Genomic DNA, 19,616 nt, shown 5'->3' with positions numbered 1-19,616 from the left:
ACTTGAAAAAGGGGTCTTGCTTACCAAGGAGGATCTGATAGGAACCAAAGAGAGCAAAGGTGCTGCAGATGATGGACAACATAGCAGAGTATGTTCATTTCCAGGCAGGGCTGCTGGTGAGAGACTCAGTATAGATGTGTGAGACTTGGTATAGGTGTGTGAGAATTGGTATAGATGTGCGAGACTGTCCCAAGGCAGGCCTGAGGGGATACAGAAGAACAGCTATCCAGGGCTGGGATTGAGTCTTAGAGGTAGAGGGCTCTCCTACCATGCAGAAAAGCACTGGTTCGATTCCTAGGTCCTGCATACACAGAAAAAGCTGGAAGTGGCACTGTGGCTCAGGTGAAAGAGCACTCCCCTGGAGACAAAGAAAGTCGGGGACAGTGCCAGGGCCCCGAGGTCAGGCCCCAGGGCTGTCACTATAAAACAGTTCGCTCAGGGACGTTGGTGACAAGTTGATGGCTATGCCCTGAAGCTCTTAGTAGAGCCATCCATGATTTGTGTTTCCTTTGGCAGAGGGGAGCTGGAGACTCCTTTTGCCATGGGCACTCCTTTACCTGGCTTTCAGCAACCCTCCCAACGTCTTCCACCGGGACTTGGAGCAGCTGGCCCCAGAAATCCTCAGGTAACGGTTGGGTGGGTAAGGGTGATATAGGGCAGGCCCCAAAACTCCTAGTGGGTCTGATCTGCCCTGGATGAAAAGGAAATCTGGAGGAGGCAGATGGGAGGTTAGAGAGGCCTAGTGATGTGGAGGGGGCCCTTTAATCCACACGGCCCCACCCAGATTCAGAGCTAACCTTTGCTCTCCCTGAGGGAGGTAGAGGGGGTGTCCAAGTGGTAGCATCTAGAGGACTAGGTGGAAATTCTGAAGGACTAGACACCTTAAGCCATGAGCTGGTGGTTCACACCTGTCATCCCACACCTGTCATCCTGGCCACTCGGGAGGCTGAGATCCAGAGGATCTCATTTCCCAGCACAGGCAGGAAAGTCCCACGAGAACCTCATCTCCAATCTCCAACCAGAAGTGGCATTGTGGCTCAAGTGGTAGAGGACTGGCCTTGAGGAAAAATTGACGTCAGGCACAGTACCCAAGCCCTGAGTTCAAGCCCCTCAACCAAAAAAAAAAAAAAGAAAGAAAGAAAGACACCCCTTCCTTGCTTGCAAGAGATGGTGAAATAGTGAGGTTGCTGTGGTTGGGAGACCAGATGATGGTCTCACTGTACAGACATTTCTAAGTACTCCCCAAATTTGCACCAGTGTGAAGCCATAACAGGGTGGGTGGTGCCTTACCAAGAATTCCAGAGGTCGTGGCCTGTGGCAGGCAGGGAGTGGGTGAATGGGAGCAGGGGTGGGATGGTAGTGTCAATTATATGCTCTCCATCCATGGAAGAATGGTTTTGGATGCTGGTGACAAAGTCTGAATTGAAGGGTTGCACGTGGTTTGTGGCCTGACGAGTTGGGTTTCCCCTGTGTCTAAGAAGGAGGCTGAAGCCGGTTGCTGCCAGTGGCTCACAACTGTCATCGTTGTTACTCAGGAGGCTGAGATCTGAGGATCGCGGTTCAAAGCCAGCTTGGGCAGGGAAATTTCAGAGACTTTATCTCCAGTGAACCACCAGAAAGCCAGAAGTGGTGGTAGAGCGCCCACCTTCAGCTGAAGAGCTGAGGGACTGCGTGCAAGCCCAGAGTTCAATCCCCATGACTAACAACCAAAAATAATGTAGCTGAGTTTTCTGCATAGTGGTGTGTACGTTTAGGAAATGCCAAGAAGTGTTATGAGCCATTCCAGATGTGTGAGATGTCCTCAGTTTTGTCTACACTTGGTCTGAGGACGGTGGTAGCATCTTCTTAGGGGTGGGATATTCAGGGTGCTCAGGGACTGCTGAGGCCTTGGGCTACCCGTGTGTGTGTGTGTGTGTGTGTGTGTGTGTGTGTGTGTGTGTGTGTGTGTATTTTTCTTTCATCTTTCTTTGTCCCCTTCCTGGGTGCCTGTCTGCCTCTTTCTGACCTTGGATGGTGCCCCTCCTCCACACTGACCTTGCCCTTTAGCCCCCTATCAAAGTCTACAATGAGTCCTAAATTGCCAGATGCCTACATTCCAGCTTTTGTTTGGGACCCAAGTCGGGCCTGTCCAAATATTTGGGCGCCTCCAGGGGATTCTGGGTCAGCATGGCCAGCTGGCATAGGGTCTCCCCTGCCTCTGGGGGAGCTCAGTCATGCGATGTCCTGTCCTTTTCCTCACCTGGGTCTCTGGCTGCATGTCCCTCCCTGGATGCTTGCAGTGGAGTGGAGGAGGGAGGTTTTCCGGTGGCCCTAACCAACTCAAGCTTGATAGCTGTCTGAAGGCCGCCCAAGCAAGGAGGATCCGGGGATACATGCGAGGTGAGACCAAGGTGGCTTGGAAGTATCCTTCGGTGTCTAGGAAATGTCAACATACCTTGTCCCAGGAAAGTCTGTCTCCTCCACCACCGCCCTCCACCCCCAGCTTGGCTGCTCATGTCCTTCTAGATGATTCTGGATGCCCAGAATCCAGATGCACACACTTTAGATTCTAGGTCCAGGGAACTAGGGGATGTATGGCCAATACCTCAATGTTCTGGGTCATTAGCCTTGACTTGGCTATGCCCCATTGTTGTACGTTCACTTCTTAATCCAGTGCTGGCCACACACCGGCCACTTGTGGCAGTGCTGTGAAAGTGGCAGGAGTGGAAGTGAGATCCAGGGTGACCAAAATCTGGATTTATGGCCTGATTGGGGGTGAGGTGGGTCAAAGGGTGTCAAAAAAATCTTAGAGCTGGAACTCAGGGCCTAGGCACTGTCCCTAAGCTTCCATTGCTCAAAGCTAACACTCTACCACTTGAATCACAGCTCACCTTTCATCTTTTTTAGTAGTTTAGTGGAGACAAGAGTCTCATGGACTTTCCTTCCTGGCCTGGCTTCAAGTGGCCATCCTAAGAGCTTAGCCTCTTACGTAGCTAGGATTGCTTGTGTAAGCCATTGGGACCTGCTAAGGATGTTTTTGTATGTGCTTGTTGTGTGTGTGTGTGTGTGTGTGTGTGTGTGTGTGTGTGTGTGTGTGTGTGTGCGTGCATGTACGTGTGTGCGTGCCTGTGTGTGTGTGTTTGTGTGAATTTACCAGGGCTTGAACTCAGAGCCTAGGTGGTATCTTTTAGCTTGTTTACATAAGGTTGGTGCTCTATCACTTGAACTACAGTACACTTCAGCTCCCAGCAGCCCCTTACTGTGTGGAGAACATAAAGCTCAAACCTGGTCCTATTTCTTTGTCCTCAGGGAGGGTATGATTCCTCTGAAGCCTGGAGGAGTAAGGATGTGGTAGGAGGGGTAACTGTAGATGGGTGCTAGTCTGGGAGAGAGGTACTCTGTCTTTAGCCAAGAAGGATAGCAATAGCTCAAGCTCTCATAGCCCTAGCTACTCAGGAGGCTGAGATCTGAGGATTGCCATTCAGAGGCAGAGCTAGAAAAGTGTTTGAGACTCTACTCTCCCAATAATCATCTGAAAGCTGGAAGAAAAGCTATGGCTCAAGTGGTGGAGTGCTAGCCTTGAATGAAAAAATCTGAGGGACAGAGCCCAGGACCTGAGTTCAAGACCTAGTACAAAGATGCGCCCATACACACAGGAAGGTGGTAATGATGAGCTGAGCCAGAACTGGGAGCAGTCCTGAGGCATAGTCATAGTAATCTCTCAAGCCAGATCAAGTGGTTTCTCCCCAAGTCCTTCTTGGGCTGAGGGGTCTGCGCCATGGCAGTAAGTTCCAGGGAACCTGCCCCTCCATCCATGCATGGGGCCACAGGGCCAAGGGAAAGAACACTAAGGATGCTCCTTTGTAATTGGCCCACGATTGCAGACCTTCATTTATCCCCAAGACCTGGTGAGGAAAGAAGGGCTCTGAGCCCTGGGACTCCAGGGATAGAGACTGCTAGAAGCAGCAGTCAGCTGGCTGTGATTTCGTGAGCCCACAAGTCTTTCATGAGCCCAACTCAATACCTGCCCGAGGTGTGCTTGACAGATTAGCACTCTTCTGATACCTGCGTGAGTGGGCATTACCTGCCATGCCATCTTGCAGCTTCTGCCCCTCCTGGCCCAGAACTGTGGTCTGAGACATTGATTTACTGCTCAGATTCACATTGCATCCATGACAGATGCCATTCAGATGATCGGGCCAATGACCTCCATGCCCCAAGGCTCGACACTTCTCTGATAATGTGGCCTGCTCTATAGGAAACGGCCTCCCCTGAGCTACTCTCAAGACTTGTAGAACACCTAGACATTGGGAGAAACTCAGGGGCCCACTGGAAAGTACTCTGCCTAGAGCCAAAGGGTGAGTTCCAAACTGGCCAGGGGAGTTGGTCATGGGAATGGAACTCTGGGCCTGGGCACCGTCCCCTCAGCTCTTCAGCTTACTGCTTGAGCCACAGCACCATTTCCGGTTTTCTGGTGGTTCCTTGGATATCAGCGTCTCCTGGACTTTCCTGACTGGGCTGCCTTTGAACCACGATCCTCAGATCTCAACCTCCTGAGGAGCTTGGGGGACAGGCATGAGCCACCGGCACCCAGCTGCTCTGGCCTTTCACCACAGTGGACTAGGAGCTCCTGAAAGCTTTTCTTTATTATTTTCTATGGCAATACTGGCCTTGAACTCAGGGTCTGGGCTCTGGTCTCAACTTTTTCCCTCAAGCCTGGCACTCTACCACTTGAGCCACAGTGCCATTTCTGGCTTTTGGTAGTTCATTGGCAAGAAGAGTCCCACTAACTTTCCTCCCCTGAACTGGCTTTGACCCAAGATCTCTGATCCCAGTCTCCTGAGTAGCTAGGATTTAAAGGGGTAGAGCCACTGGTGGCATTGGACTAAAGGGTTTTCTTAAGCAAGAGTTCTTCCCTGCATTTGCGCTGGCTCCTCAATGCAAAGGAGGCCTGAGGGTCAGGAGCTGTGAAAAATATGCTTCCAGACACAGAAAATGGCTGGGTCCATGGTGAAAAGTCAAGCTAATCTTCCCCCTGGGGCCCATTCTGGGACCCCAACCTCTTCCCTACCTGTGACTCAAATACAAACCTTGACCCAGCCTTGAATGTACTGCTAGACTAGTCTGAAGCCACAAAACCTTCATTCCACCCACATCACCTGCTCTACACCACACCTCAGGACATTTGCCCATGCTGGACCTTCTGCCTGAGGCTCTCTGTCCTTTTCCACATTTTAGAACTCCTGTGGAATTTTGGCTCTGCTTTTATCACTTCCTGGAGCAAGTCTTTCCTTCCTTCTTTCTCTAGAGATGGAACTTGTGCAGGCTAACTGGAAAATGCTCTATCTTGGTGTGTGTGTGTGTGTGTGTGTGTGTGTGTGTGTGTGTGTGTGTGTGTGTGTGTACCATTCCTGGGTTTTGAATTCATAGCCTGGACGCTATCCCTGAGCTTTTGTGCTCAAGGCTAGCATCTACTATTTGAATCACAGCTCTACTTCTGGCATTTTGGGTGTTTAATTGGACAAAAGTTCTCATATAGAGTTTCCTGCTTGTAATTGTGATCCTCAGATCTCAGCCTCCTGAGTAGCTGAGATTACAGGGGTGGGCCATCAGCACCTGCCCTCTACCTCTTACCTCTAACCTTGGCCCTCCTGAGTCCCAGAAGAATATGTCTCACCAGGCTCACTTTTTTTTGCCAGACTTGGGGCTTGAACTCAGGGTCTGGGCATTTTCCTGAGCTTCTTTTGTTCAAGGCTAGCCACAGTGCCACTTTTGGCTTTCTCTGTTTCTGTGGTACTGAGGAATCGAACCCAGGGCCTCGTGCATACTAGGTAAGCACTCTACTGCTAAGCCACATTTGCAGCCCAAGACTGACTTGTAACAGGAGTTATGAGGGTGGGATTTCTAGGTTTACCCCATTCGACATAGAAATCACTGACTATTTCATATCTTTGCCAAGATTTGGGACCAGTCTGTGACTCGGCAATGAGGATGGATGAATAAGTGAGAGCTACCAGGCCCTAGAGGTCTAGGCTCACATACTACAGAGGGATAGAGAATATGGATCCAGAACCTTCGACCCTCCTACAGCCTAGGAACTCTGAGGGCTTGTCCCAGCTTGCCCAGGTTGGGTGGGCTGAGCATGGGCAACCTGCTGAATGCCCATCATTCACATATCATCCCTCCATACACAGAGACATGGAGTTATTGCTGCCTTTTTGTTGGAGGAGGGGGCAGGTCTGGGGTTGAACTATGAACCTAGGCCCTGTCCCTGAGCTCCTTTTGCTCAAGGTCAGTACTCTGCAACTTGAGCTATGATCCCACTCATGGTTTTTTGTTTTCTTTTTTTCCTGTGATCTCTTAGAAATAAGTGTCTCCGACTTTCCTGTCCTGGCTGAATTAAAATTGGCATTCTCTACATCTTAACCTCCTGAGGAGCTAGGATTACAGGCAGGAGCCGCTGACACTTGGCTTTCTTTTCTTCTTGTTCTTTTTATAACTGTGACAATCTGAAATCTTCACAGTGTCATTTCAATGGTCTGTATTCGAAGTAAACTACCTTGGAGTTCGATTGCTAGGATTGCCCCCCACAAATGGAGGAAGATCCTGACAAACTCATTCCTATTTGTGTGAATTCTAATAAAATATTATAAAAGTAATCATTAAATTTGCAGTTAATTCATGGTTCTACTTAAGAATGCCACAGAATATTATTGGATTTATATCTTCAATTCTAGCACCATGGTATGATTCCCCTAATGGAAGGATATTGGCTAATTTTTAATTAATACTTTTGTATGTATTCAACCATGCTACTTCATTAAATGGTGGCATAATGTAATAACCAATAATTGGTAATAATATATATAATTTAATATTCTCACATTCCACCTCTCTCAGTATATATATGCGTATATATACACATATATACATACATATACATATCTATCAATGTATATATTGGGCACTACTGTGGCTTGATCAAAGGTCTTCAGAACTTCCTGGCAGCTCAGTTTTCTGGAGGCTGGTGTGCTAAGACTGTGACCCCATTTATGGATTGGGCATTGTAGGCCATGGGTTGAAATCCTAGCATGGCCAAAAATTTAATCGTGGAGTAAAAAGCGAACTTTGACACATTTTTTTCCTTCTGTGTGAAAGTCCTGGGTCTCAGTACAATGTATAATCCATATGCAAATATAATCTAGGTGATATGATGTAATAAATGAAGTTTTATATGTGTAATAATACTAAATAAATAAGGGTAGTAAATGTCATGCTCAGTAAACCCATGTATGTAAATAGATCTCATATATGAATATTATTTTTTCCAGTGCTGAGGCTTGAATTCAGGCCCTGAGAATTGGTTTGAATTTCTTGTCTTCAAGGATGGTGAGCTTCCTCTTCACCCACAATGCCACAGAGTTACCCAGACCCTGAGTTCAAATCCCAGGCCTGCCAGAAAAAATGGTGCAAATTCCAAGCCAGGGCCTTATTATTATTTTTTTTTTTTGGCCAAGCACGGGGCTGAACTTAGGTGTTGGCACCTCTGAGACAGCCAGTCCTGGGATCCTAGAACCCGAGTCCAAATCTCGGGGCTGGCAAAAAAAAAAAAATTAGGAGAAGGAGAAGGATAAAACTGAGAAGTTCAAGGAGGTGGTTTTACTATTTTTTTCCTTTGTGTTGTGACCATCCTGGGTCTAAATGACAAGGCCTAGAAAGTGCACATGACCTTGCATTGCTGATGTTTGGTGGGCTATTAGCGAAGCCATAGCCAAAACTGGTAACTTAGCCTTGGAGGTCAAATCCAAGGACTGCCACTAACGAATGGTGGGAGGTTCTAAGAGACTTATTCTGATGATACATCTGTACAAATGGAATGTTATAAAAATAACAATTAAATTAGTAGTTAGTGTATGATTTTCATACTATAAAATTATACACAATTATACTACATTGAGTAATTTTCAATTAATACTTTATTATGTATTCAATCATGATACTTAAAAAAGGAAGAAATAATTTAGTTGCCAATAGTTAGTAGTAATATCGTATATGCAATTTCATAATATACAGACATCTCTCTTGCTTTATACATATACACTATCTATCTATCTGCCTATCTATTTATCTATCAATCTACACATTTATCTGGTTATACAGTTGTCACTCCTGGGGCTCAGTGGTAGAGTGCTCCCCTAGTATGTATAAAGCTCTGGTTTCTATTTCTTACTACCACATGCACAGAAAAATCTGGAAGTCGTGCTGTCGCTCAAGCAGTCGAGCACTAGCTTTGAACATAAAAGCTTAGGGACTGTGTCTAGACCCTTACTCAAGACCCAAGACTGGCACCAAAAAAAAAAGAATGTCTGAGCACAATGATATAAGGATAGGACTGTAAATATCACACAGCAAGCTGGGAGTCTGGTCCTGACAGCTGCCATCTAACCTGACTTAGCCAGAGGTAAACCATTTCAACCCAGCTCCATGGAACCAGATGCTGCTGGCTCATTCACCCCTGTCATCCAAAATACTCGGGAGCTGAGATCTGACACTTGTGGGTTTAAAACCCAGTCCTGGCAGGAAGTCTGAGAAACTGAGCTGTGGCTCAAAGTGTTAGAGCTCCAGCCTTGAGCTAAAGATCTTAGGACAGTAGCCCCAACCCTTGAGTGCAATACCCATGGCTAACTCCGCCCTCCAAAAAAAACCCACTCCTCTAAACCATTAGATGTGAACTTTGTGCAGTTTGTGACATGTTTCTGAAAGAATGGTGATACTGATGAAAACACCCTAATTCTAACGATAGCTTCTGGGATACAGCTATGTGGTGAGTCCTTCATGAGGTGTTGTGTGATGAATCCTTCATGGGTGCATTCTTTCATCTGGTCCTTGTAAGAGCTCCACAAGTAAGATGATTGTGCACATGAGAAAGTTGAGGCTCAAATATGTCCCCATGTCAGGGCCAACATTATGTATGTATTGAATTCTAATGAGTTGTCTCCTGGTTTATTTTTTTTGGATGTGAATGTTGAACTCAGGGCCAAGGCACTGATCCTTCCCTGTTGGGCTCATGGCTAGTGCCCTATCATGTGGAGCCAAAGACCCTAGGCATCTGTAGCTGAGGTCTGTCATCCTGCCTACTCAGGAAGCTGAGATCTGAGGATCTGGGTTCAAAACTATCCCAGACACAAAAGGTCCCATGATACTATTATCTCTTACTCACCACTTAGAAACTTGTAGTGGAAGCCAGTGCCGCTGACTCGAGCCTGTCATCCTAGCTACTCAGGAGGCAGAGAGCTGAGGATCACATTCCTAACCAGCCTGGCAGGAAATTCCTTGAGATGGTTATCTCCAGTGAACCACCAGAAAGCCTGAAGGGATGCTGTAGCTCAAGTGGTAGAGCTTGAGCTGAAGAGCTCAGAGACATCACCCAGGCCTGCCATGGGAGGTGGCACAAATGAAGGCTTCCTGTCAAAACAGAGCACCGGGGAGAGAAAGAGCTTGGGGTACAAAGAGGCCTTTTTCTCCTGGAATTCAGAGCCCACCCACATTCATCCTCAAAAATTGCCCCCGGATGAATTATTACAAAGCTGTACAGGAGTGAGGCTTTTTGTCTGCCTGTTCCAACAATGAGGCAGACTTACTCCAGCAGCCTGGCGTGCACAGAAACACTCAGGCTACACTGGGAACAGTGAAGGGAGCCCTGGACATGCACTGTCTTGAAAGCACTCTCTATGCTATGAAATCATTCTATTCAAAGCAAATTTCCTAGCTGGGTGCTTTTCTTCATAGAGAATCTGGATGTTCACCAATAGAAATACATGCATACATACACAGACACATGGAATTACTGGCTCTTTTTGTGTGTGGCAGGTCCTAAGGCTTGAACCGTGAGCCTAGACATATTCCCTGAGCTCTTTTTGCTCAAGAAAGCATTTTATTGTGTCTTAAACCATGATTACTCTAGGCTGGGGTTTAGCCTTTACACCCACAGATGATCCAGGGATCCTAGGAACCAAGTTCAATTCCCAGCACTGGCAAAAAAAACCATGAAACCAACACAAATGGAGGAGGAAAAAAACCAGGAAGTTTTTTTTTTCTTTTGTCTGGTCGTGAGGCCTGAACTCTGGGCCTGGGCGCTGTCCCTCAGCTCTTCAGCTCAAGGCTAGCGCTCTACCACTTGAGCCACAGCACCACTTCTGGCTTTTTCTTTTTGCTTATGTGGTGCTGAGGAATCGAACCCAGGGCCTCTTGCCTGCAAGGAAAGTGCTCTACCACTGAGCCACCTTCCTAACCCAAAACCAAGAAGTTTTACACAACCGTTTTACCTTTGCTTCCTTTGCACTGTGACCATCCTGGGTCTCAGTGACTCAGCTTGAAGATTGAAAGTGACCTTGCATGGCTGAAGGCTGGCAGGCTGTTAGTGAAGCCCAGCTCACAGACCTAGGCCCTGAGTTGGATTCTGGGACTGGCACCTACACACTGTTGAAGATCCTAGGAAACTCGTTCCTATGTATAGGAACACTAATAGAATGTTTGAAATGTACTAATTGAATTACTAATTAGCTGGTCATTCTATAAGTTTGTATGCAATAAATACAGGTCACTGATTAATATTTATGAAGCTTTGTACTGAGATTAATTAATGGAGGCATAATTTTAGACCAAATAATTGGTAGTATTAGAATATATTAAAGTAAGATATAGACATTACTTTGTTTTTTGTAGTTGCCCTTTATTTTATTTTATTTATTTTTTATTGTAAAAATACTGTACAGAGGGATTACAATTACATGGGCAAGATAATGAGTACATTTCTTATCAAGCATTGTAGCCTCCTCCTTGTTTCCCTTTCCCATCCCTTCCCATCCTTCCCCTGCCTCCCCACCCAATCCTCTCCACTCCCCCTGCCGCCCTCCCCGCACCAAACTTGTAAAGTTCGTTTTCGACATAACAACTTGTACATCTCATTGTTGCAATGGGTCCACCTGTATCCCTATTTAAATGATTTGTTTTTCCCCTTCCCCTCCACAAATTACACCGAAATCAAATACAGTGAAAGCAGAGGATATTACTTTTTATATAGAGATATACACTAGAATCTACATAAATGTCTATCTGTCTCTGCATACATTTATGGATGCATATACATACGTAAATACACACACACACTGCAATCTACATATCTATGTGTTTATATATTGGCCACTCCTAGGGCTTGATCTCAGGTCCTCAAATTTGCCTGAAAACTTCACTTGCATCTGACTGGGGTGCTAACATTGACCCATTCATGAAGTGGGCCTTCTATGCCCGGAGTTCAAATCACAGAACTGCCAAAAACTTAATCCTGGTGGAAGAAGCCAATTGTCCCACTTATTTTCCTTATCGGTGAAAATCCTGGGTCTCAGGAATGTTGTATAATATATAGGCAAATCTGTGTCCTATGTAATAGGATGTAAAAAAGTTATATGTGTAATCATACTCACTAAAATACAAAATAAATAAAGAAAACAAAATAAAACGAATAACTACACTAACTGCAATATGCAGTAAACATGTGTATGTAAATATAAATCATGTATTTAAAATGTATACGAGTGCTAGGACTTGAATTCAGGCCCTGGGAACAGTCCTGACTTTCTTGTCTTCCAGCACGGTGAGCTTCCCCTTCCCCCACAATGCTGCAGATTTACCCAGACCCTGAGTTCAAATCCCAGGCCTGGCAGAAAAAAAATAGCATGAATTCCAAGCCAAGGAGCCTCAAAATATTTTAGATATTTGTAATGTATGTATGTGTGTGTGTGTATATGTATGTATGTTTGTATATATGTATATATGTATGTATTTATGTATATATGTATGTATGTATGATGCATTTTTATTTTGTCAAGCACAGGGCTTGAACTCAGGTCGTGGCAACTCTGCCTCAGCTTCGATCACTCTAGGCTAGGGTGCAGCCACTGGACCCACAGCTGAACCTGGGTTCCTGGGCCCCAAAGGCTGACAGGAAAAGAAAAATGACACAAGAAAAAAAAAGCCCAGCAACTTGCATATGGCTGCAGGTTTTACATTTGTTTTCTTTGCAAGGTGACCTTCCTGGGTCTGAATGACATGGTTGAAAAGTGTTGGTAACCTAGCATTGCTGAAGGCTGGCAGGCTATCAGGGAAGCCATAGGTCAACACAGCAACATAGGCCCTGGGTGCAAATCCCGGTCCTGGCCCTTACCAATGGCAGGCAATCCTAAGAGTCTCCTTCCTATTGATAAGAATACAGATGGAAGGTTATGAATGTCAAGGTTGAATTAGTTGTTCCTGAATGATACTACTATAAAATTAGAGTGATTTCAGGAGGCCGATGAATTTTAATGAATATTTTTGGGACATTAAAAGAATACTATTAATTACATGGATGCAATAATTTCAGAACAGTGGTTGATTTAATTAATAATTCATTAAGGATGAAAACAATATTAATTACATGGAAGCATAATAAGTACCCAAGAATTGGTAGAAATGTAGCATATATAACTTAATATTGTATAAACATCTCTGAAACTCTATAAAGATCTATACTTATTTGTGTACAACCATCTGCATGTCAATCTGTTATTATTTTGTCAAACCCTGAGGCTCGATCTCAGGTGCTGGAACTACTTGTGGGCTCAATATGCACCAGGCTGGCATGCTGGCATTCACCCATGCATGCATTGGGCCTTGAAGGCTGTGAGTTCAGATGCCAGCACTCACAAAAATTGAATTGTGGAGTAAGAAGCCCATGGTGACACATGTTTTCCTTTTCTATGAAAGTCCTGGATGTCAGGTGTGAAGTTTCATACATAGGCAAATCTATATCCTCTGTAATAAATGTAATAAATATTCCATGTGTAATAACAGTCAATAAAATAAATGGTAAATAGATGAATAAAACAAAAAATTAAATGAATAGCTACACTAAGCACAATGTGGAGTCAATATATGGGGCTCGATCCTGGGAACTGCCTAGGAGCTGAATTGGCTGCTGAGCTGACAATCACCCATTCATGAACTTCTAGGCCCTGAGTTTAGATCCCAGCACCGCCAAAAGTGTAATCTTGGAGTGAGAAGCCGAGCATGACACGTTTTCTTTTTCTTTGAAAGTGCTCAGTGTCAGGTAGGATGTATAATTTGGATGCAAATCTATATGCTATGTAATAGGATGTCACAAATGTAATAAATGTCATAGGTGGAATAATTGTCACTACAATAAATGAAAAAGGGTTGAATTAGTAAATCATTCTAGATTAAATTAGATGCAACAATTATAGGAAGTGTATTAAGGTTTATTAATATTTTATTAAGCATTACCAGAATAAAAATTACATGGAGACATAATTAAATGCCTAATAATAGGTAGTGACACATGATGCATAATTTAATTATATATAGACATCTGTCTCATTCTATAAAATATGTATATATATGTTTATATGTACATATATGATAAACAATAACAGGATATTGAGTAATTATTAATTAATGCTTTATTAATTGTTCAACTGGGACACACCATTAAATGGAGACATAATTTAATATCTAATAATTGGCAGTAATCCCTGAAACTACTGCTACCTCCTTCTTGCCCTCATCACTGGCCTGTCAGTGCCAAAAAAGGCCTCCAGGAGAACCCCTCCACCCCTGCACCAAATGTATCCTGTACTTCCAGTGACTCCTGGTGGTCAGTATGATCTACATGACTACTAGAAGAGCATGAGGATAAATGTTACACACAGATATGAAGAACTAGTACGATGGCTTGACCTTTACCTTCATGGCCTCTGAAAATGGAGGTTTGACCTGCATAAATTTTGCTTCACTATGAATTTTCTATTTACACTCTGAACACCATATACTTTCCTTGTGCTTCATTTATTGGTTTTTGTCTTATACTCTCCAAACAAGTATATTATCATGGGCTGATACCATGTCTCTCGTGATGGCACCAGCAGACCCAAGTGGAAAAGGAAGTGGGACATAGAGTACCCATCCTTTCCACAAGAGTCCACCACAGGTCAGAGGAGCAAATCTTAAGAGAGTGGGCACAGCTGCTGCCTCCCTTTCTGAAGCATGGCTCAAGTTTGGAGAGGGATTTCAGGACATCTGAAATATTGAATTATTGAAATATTGAATTATCTCCAGGACGAAAGAAACAACCACATCTAGTAATTGAGCTCACAATTATACCATGAAGATCCAGTGAAAACGATCACTCAGATGAAGATAGGACACTGTTTAAAATACAGAGAAAAAATAGGATTGGCACTAGAATAGGCAGGAACAATTTGTGTGCAGAAGATAGGGCCAAGGGAGATGAACTGCAGTTGATTGACTAGAAAATGGACAGTGACAGAGAAGAAACCAGTAAAGGCAATGAATGTGAAGATGGAGAGGGTGCCATGGAAATCTCAGATGGTGTTTCTCATGCAAGTAGTTATTCTTTGGCAAGTGATAGTAGGAAACCTGAGCTTCCTAAGGCAAGACCTGGCTTTATTACCTAGCTGGACTAAAAGTGAATCTCCTCCTGCCTCACATTACAGAGTTCTAGGATTACAGTCATGCATTCCACATTCCTGTTTGAAACATTTAACTTTCATGGTAGATTATTTCTTTTTCACTTGTGGCCTTTATAAGCCTTACTTCGACATTTTTGGACCTTGTCATGAACATTTGTCTGGATTATGAGAAAAGAATAAGTATTCCAACAGTTTCCCATACTGAAACTCCCACTCCACGGGTACCTGTCAACTTACTGTGTTCATTTGGCCTGTGTGGAGATTGTCCATTTTGCTCTGGTCCTTAAGAGTTCTGCCTGATTCTCAGCTGTGTACCAGAAGAACACAGAGAAAGAGGGTTTTAGATAGCAATGAGAAAAAGAAATTTATTTCACTGAAACTCTGTTATTTGCCTTATTTTTGCCTGTCATGTTTACCTTGCTCACAGTTTACATTCTTTTTATGGTATAATGAAGTAATAACATTTATTTTCCTCAGCATTTAAGTTTAGTTCCTTGTTTTCATTGAGACAAACTTCTGAGAAAGAACAACTAACCTCATGCTCATTTCCACAAATGGATGTTTTTATTTTCATATTCCCTTGTGAGACAGTAATTCTTGGTGTGGAAAATCAGGAAGTAGAAATAGATTAAAATTTTAAACATGATGCATTTATTTGTGATGTCAGTAGGCTTTGGATTTTTAGTCACTAAAATGTGTGTGACTACTACGTTTACTCTTGCCCACTCTGGTGAGAGCACCCTTAATTACTAAGTTATTAACAAGTAAATGGATTGCTAGACAAACTTTGGAAATTTTTGTTTTCTTGGCAGACCATTAAACAATTTTTTAGAGGAAAAAAATATCACACTATTTCTGCTCTTCATAGAGTCTACTATACTTCAGTTAATTCATCTGTAACCATTAGCATACAACTGAGTGTATTTGCTTTTGGGTTTATTGGAGCATTCTAGCAGCCACAATAAGGGAAACCATTCAGCTTGTGTTCTCCAGGTCTGTATTACTTCCCATAATATAATGCTTTCCAAGTCTTTCCACATTTTTACAAATGGTAATCTATCATGCTCTCTGATGGATAAGTGGGATATCTCTCTGTGTTTGTGTGTGAGTGTGTGTGTTTATACATACATTTATATATATATGTATATATGTGTACATATACACACACATATATATGTGTATATATGCATATATGTATATAAATGTGGTATACATATATGTAACCTCATATATACATATATATATATATATATATATATATATATGTAACCTCATACATGTATACCACATTTTATTCATCCATTCACCATTTGAGGGTTTTCTAGGTACTGGAAAGTGAGAGACATGAGCCTTATCCCTCTGTTTGTGGGAAGACATGAGCTCTTATAGCAACAGTCCTGAGCCTTGTTAGCCTTTTTTATCACCTGAAGTGGTAAAAGCTGATCAACAATTTGCAATTCCTGGGGCCTGAACTCAGTGCCTGTGCACTGACCCTAAGCATTTTTTTGCTTAAAGCTAGCATACCAACACTTGAGCCACAGCAACACTAACGGCTTTTTCTGTGTATGTGGTTACTGAGGAATCAAATCCAAGGCTTCATGAATGCTAGGCAAGCACTCTACCACTGGGCCAACTTCCCAGCCCAAGATTTTATTTTTTAAAAACTAACATGTAAAAGAACCAACTATATGAAAAACTGTATTACAGGAGGCGAGCTCCATGACTAGAACCATGACTTCCCTGGCCAGAAACCTGGGAGACCAGGCCTTTGCCACAAGTCTCCTCTGTGGTCAGCTTCCAATCACTGAGCATCGTATCATTGGCCTGAAAGGAAGGAGAGTGTTGAGATGTGAAACATGATGCAAGCAGACATAGTGGGCCTCATCCTCCAATGTCAACACTAAGGATGGGTACTCACAAACCCCAGATCCTGTGGCACACGTGCTAGTAGACACTAATTATGAATTGTGTGGAGTCATGATCCAATGGGCAGATGGGCTGGGCTATTATGAGAAAGACATAACCTCATTCAGAATCATATGGACTCCAAAAATGTGAACTAGAAAAGGTCTATTTTGTGTTTGAGGTTATTTTTTTTAACTTCCTTTATCTGCACTCTGTCCTCTAAAGCCATATATATATATATGAGACAAAAAAGCCAGGACTTTCATGTTCCCAAAATTATTGCCATGTTAACTGAGTCTGACACATGAATTTGCATGTCTGCATGGAGGAAGTGAACATATTTCGTTTTTAAAACATGTAGTATTTTATACAACAATACATGCTTGTACAAATTACACTGACTTTAACTTCATCCCAGGTTGTCATTTTGGTTTTAGAGGAAGGTGTCTGGATTTCACCATTCCAGTAACAGGCTCACATATGCTCATGCAGGGTAAGAAGGGGAGAATGGGTCAAAGTGATGACTTCCTACTGTGTTTCTCTGGAGGTGCCAAAAACCAGACCCAGAGCTTCAGGGGTTCAGGTAAACAAACTGTGGGTAGAGACTCCCTTCTCAAGAGATGCAATCTTCATGAAAATTGCCCACAGTGATCTAGTGCATACTAGAGTTGCCAGTGCTTGTTTACTTCTACACAGTGTAGAGAACACACAAGTGACTGCTGGAGAGCAAAGATGTGGCTGATTCGCCACAGTTCAAGAGAGGCAAAGGGATGAACACAGTGGCAGGGAACCTGTTCCTCAGCAGAAAGCCTTGCAAGATTCTGAACATCACCCTAAGTGAGGCTGGCATTTGAGCACAGTCTTGGACAGGTCATGAACATCTGAAAAGTGTGGAATGTTCTGCTAAGCCACAGGTTGACTAAGCAGACTCTCCTTGGGGGAAAAGGGTCTTCTATAAGTAAACACTCATCAGAAATCTCGCTAAACCTTATTCTTTATATTAAGTCAGTTCTTCAAGGCAGACAAGTGAGAATGGATAAAGGAGAAGGGCCCTAGGACCACTGAATTTTCCCATCTTAGAGCATCATTTTCTTTCTCAACATACAGTATGGAAGCCACAGCCTAGTCCCACTAGTCAATAGAAGTATATGCTCAACACAGTATATGCCAACATGTTGAGGTCCAGAGAACTTGGTAATAGAGGTTCTGCTCTGTTCTCTCAGTCACTTTTCTTCTCTTTTTTGAGATAATGTCTAATCTAAGTTGGACTTTGGGCTAAGCTCCCTGTGTATGCAGATCATAGGCATGTACCACCATGCCTAGCCTCATTACTTCTTTTTGTTTTCTGCCCTTTGAAGGTCAGCCAATAGCTCTAACATGGCTGTCTTCCATTTACATTCTATTCATGCCCATATCTGGTTCTCTCCATCTTGTCTAAGTGGAGCCATCTGTCTCTAGCCAGCACGCTGTCATGGTGGTCCATCGTCCTTCTTCCAAGCTAGCTCCATACACATCTGTTTGTTAGTAGGGAGTCTTTCCTGACTTGTGCTTTTCACTTTTCCAAATGGCTGGATGTGCAAGACAATGAAAGGAGTTCCTGAATTTTGCCAAAAGTATGAATGACATGACTGATTCAAGGCTGTTAACCGTTTCCCACTTAAACACACAAGCAATGGGCCAGGATTGGTGGCTCACACCTATAATCTTAGCTAATAAGTAGGCTTAAATCTGGAGGATTGTGGCTCCGAGACCAGCCTAAGCAGAAAAGTCTTGAGATCCCACCTTCAACATAATCACAAAAGAAGGGCTGGAAGTATGGCTTACAGTGAGCATACAATCTGAGCAAGAGCTGTCATAGTATAGGTCACTTTTTGCTGCTTGTAGCACAGGCTCTTTAGTCCCAGGTCTGAACTAATAATATCTCTTCAATTCCAACTTTGTGTATATGTGTGTATGTGTACAACTTCACATACTCATGCACTTGTTGTGTACACTGATAATATCAATCAAGGTGCACGTGCTTATGTTGCAGAGACTTCAAACCAATTTGAATCTTTCCAAACACAATGAACCATCAAGAATTCTACCATTGTCAACATTCACTACAAAGATTCCACTTCCAAAATGCCATTTGGTTAGATGGTGTTTACCTATCCATATTTACTTAGTCTTTCCTCTAGTTGACCCTCATCCTCCCATACCATTGCACCTCCACACATTCCCCAGATTATTGTTTACAATGATCTTAACATTTTCCTGGAAATAAGGATTCTTTAGTGGTAGAATTAGCATTTAATTGTTAGCAAGTCACCTTCTTCAGTAATAAATCACAATGAGCTTAAAGATCTACCCTTAATCAGGTAGGGATAGGTGGACACAGCATAGTAAAATGGACAAAACAGCATTTCAATGCCAGGTGGAACACTATGGGACCTGATCTGATACCATCATGTGCTAAACATGGACCTCCCAGGTGATGGCAGAATACTTCTTGTGCTGGTGGGACTCCTGGATATCAGGAAAATAGTAGGCTGAGACTGAGTCCAAACCTTACTCTTCTCAAATTGCTGGAGAAGTTTCAGAAAAACTCAGTAATCTGAGAAATCTGAGGAAAGTATGCCAGGCTACAGGTGAAGAAAGACAGGAGCCTAAAACGTGGCATGGAATTTCTGAGAAGACACATTCGTACTTACTAAGAACTTATGGGCTTATAGAAATGGACTGGATGTGGTCGTGGTCAGACAGTGTGGGCATGCAAGCCAAGGAGGGGATAGGCCACTTCTTTACAGTATCATCCTATAGTGACAACAAGAAGAAAATAACCCCAAATGACACTGCACTGGTCATCTACTTGATGTCAAAGTATTGGGTCTGAACAGTACTGAGTGTTAACCTGGAATGCTGGTCAGAGAGCTGGAAAAGTATGGAGTAGCATGTGAACTGAATGATAAATTGAGGGATGGGTTGATGGAAAGGATTGTCAACTTCAACATCACATTCACATCTACCAGAGATCTCTCATAAAGGGACAGTACAGTCAACCATATGAACCCATTAGCACTGGTCATTCTTGTTTGCTATCCAATCACTTCCTGACTTATCAGACACACACATACACACACACACACACACACACACACACACACACACACACACACACACACACACACACACACACACCAAATG

This window comes from Dipodomys spectabilis, unplaced genomic scaffold (assembly GCF_019054845.1).
Source record: "Dipodomys spectabilis isolate Male_0828 unplaced genomic scaffold, ASM1905484v1 ptg000058l, whole genome shotgun sequence".
Lineage (NCBI taxonomy): Eukaryota > Metazoa > Chordata > Mammalia > Rodentia > Heteromyidae > Dipodomys > Dipodomys spectabilis.
Note: the sequence above shows the minus strand (reverse complement) of the source record.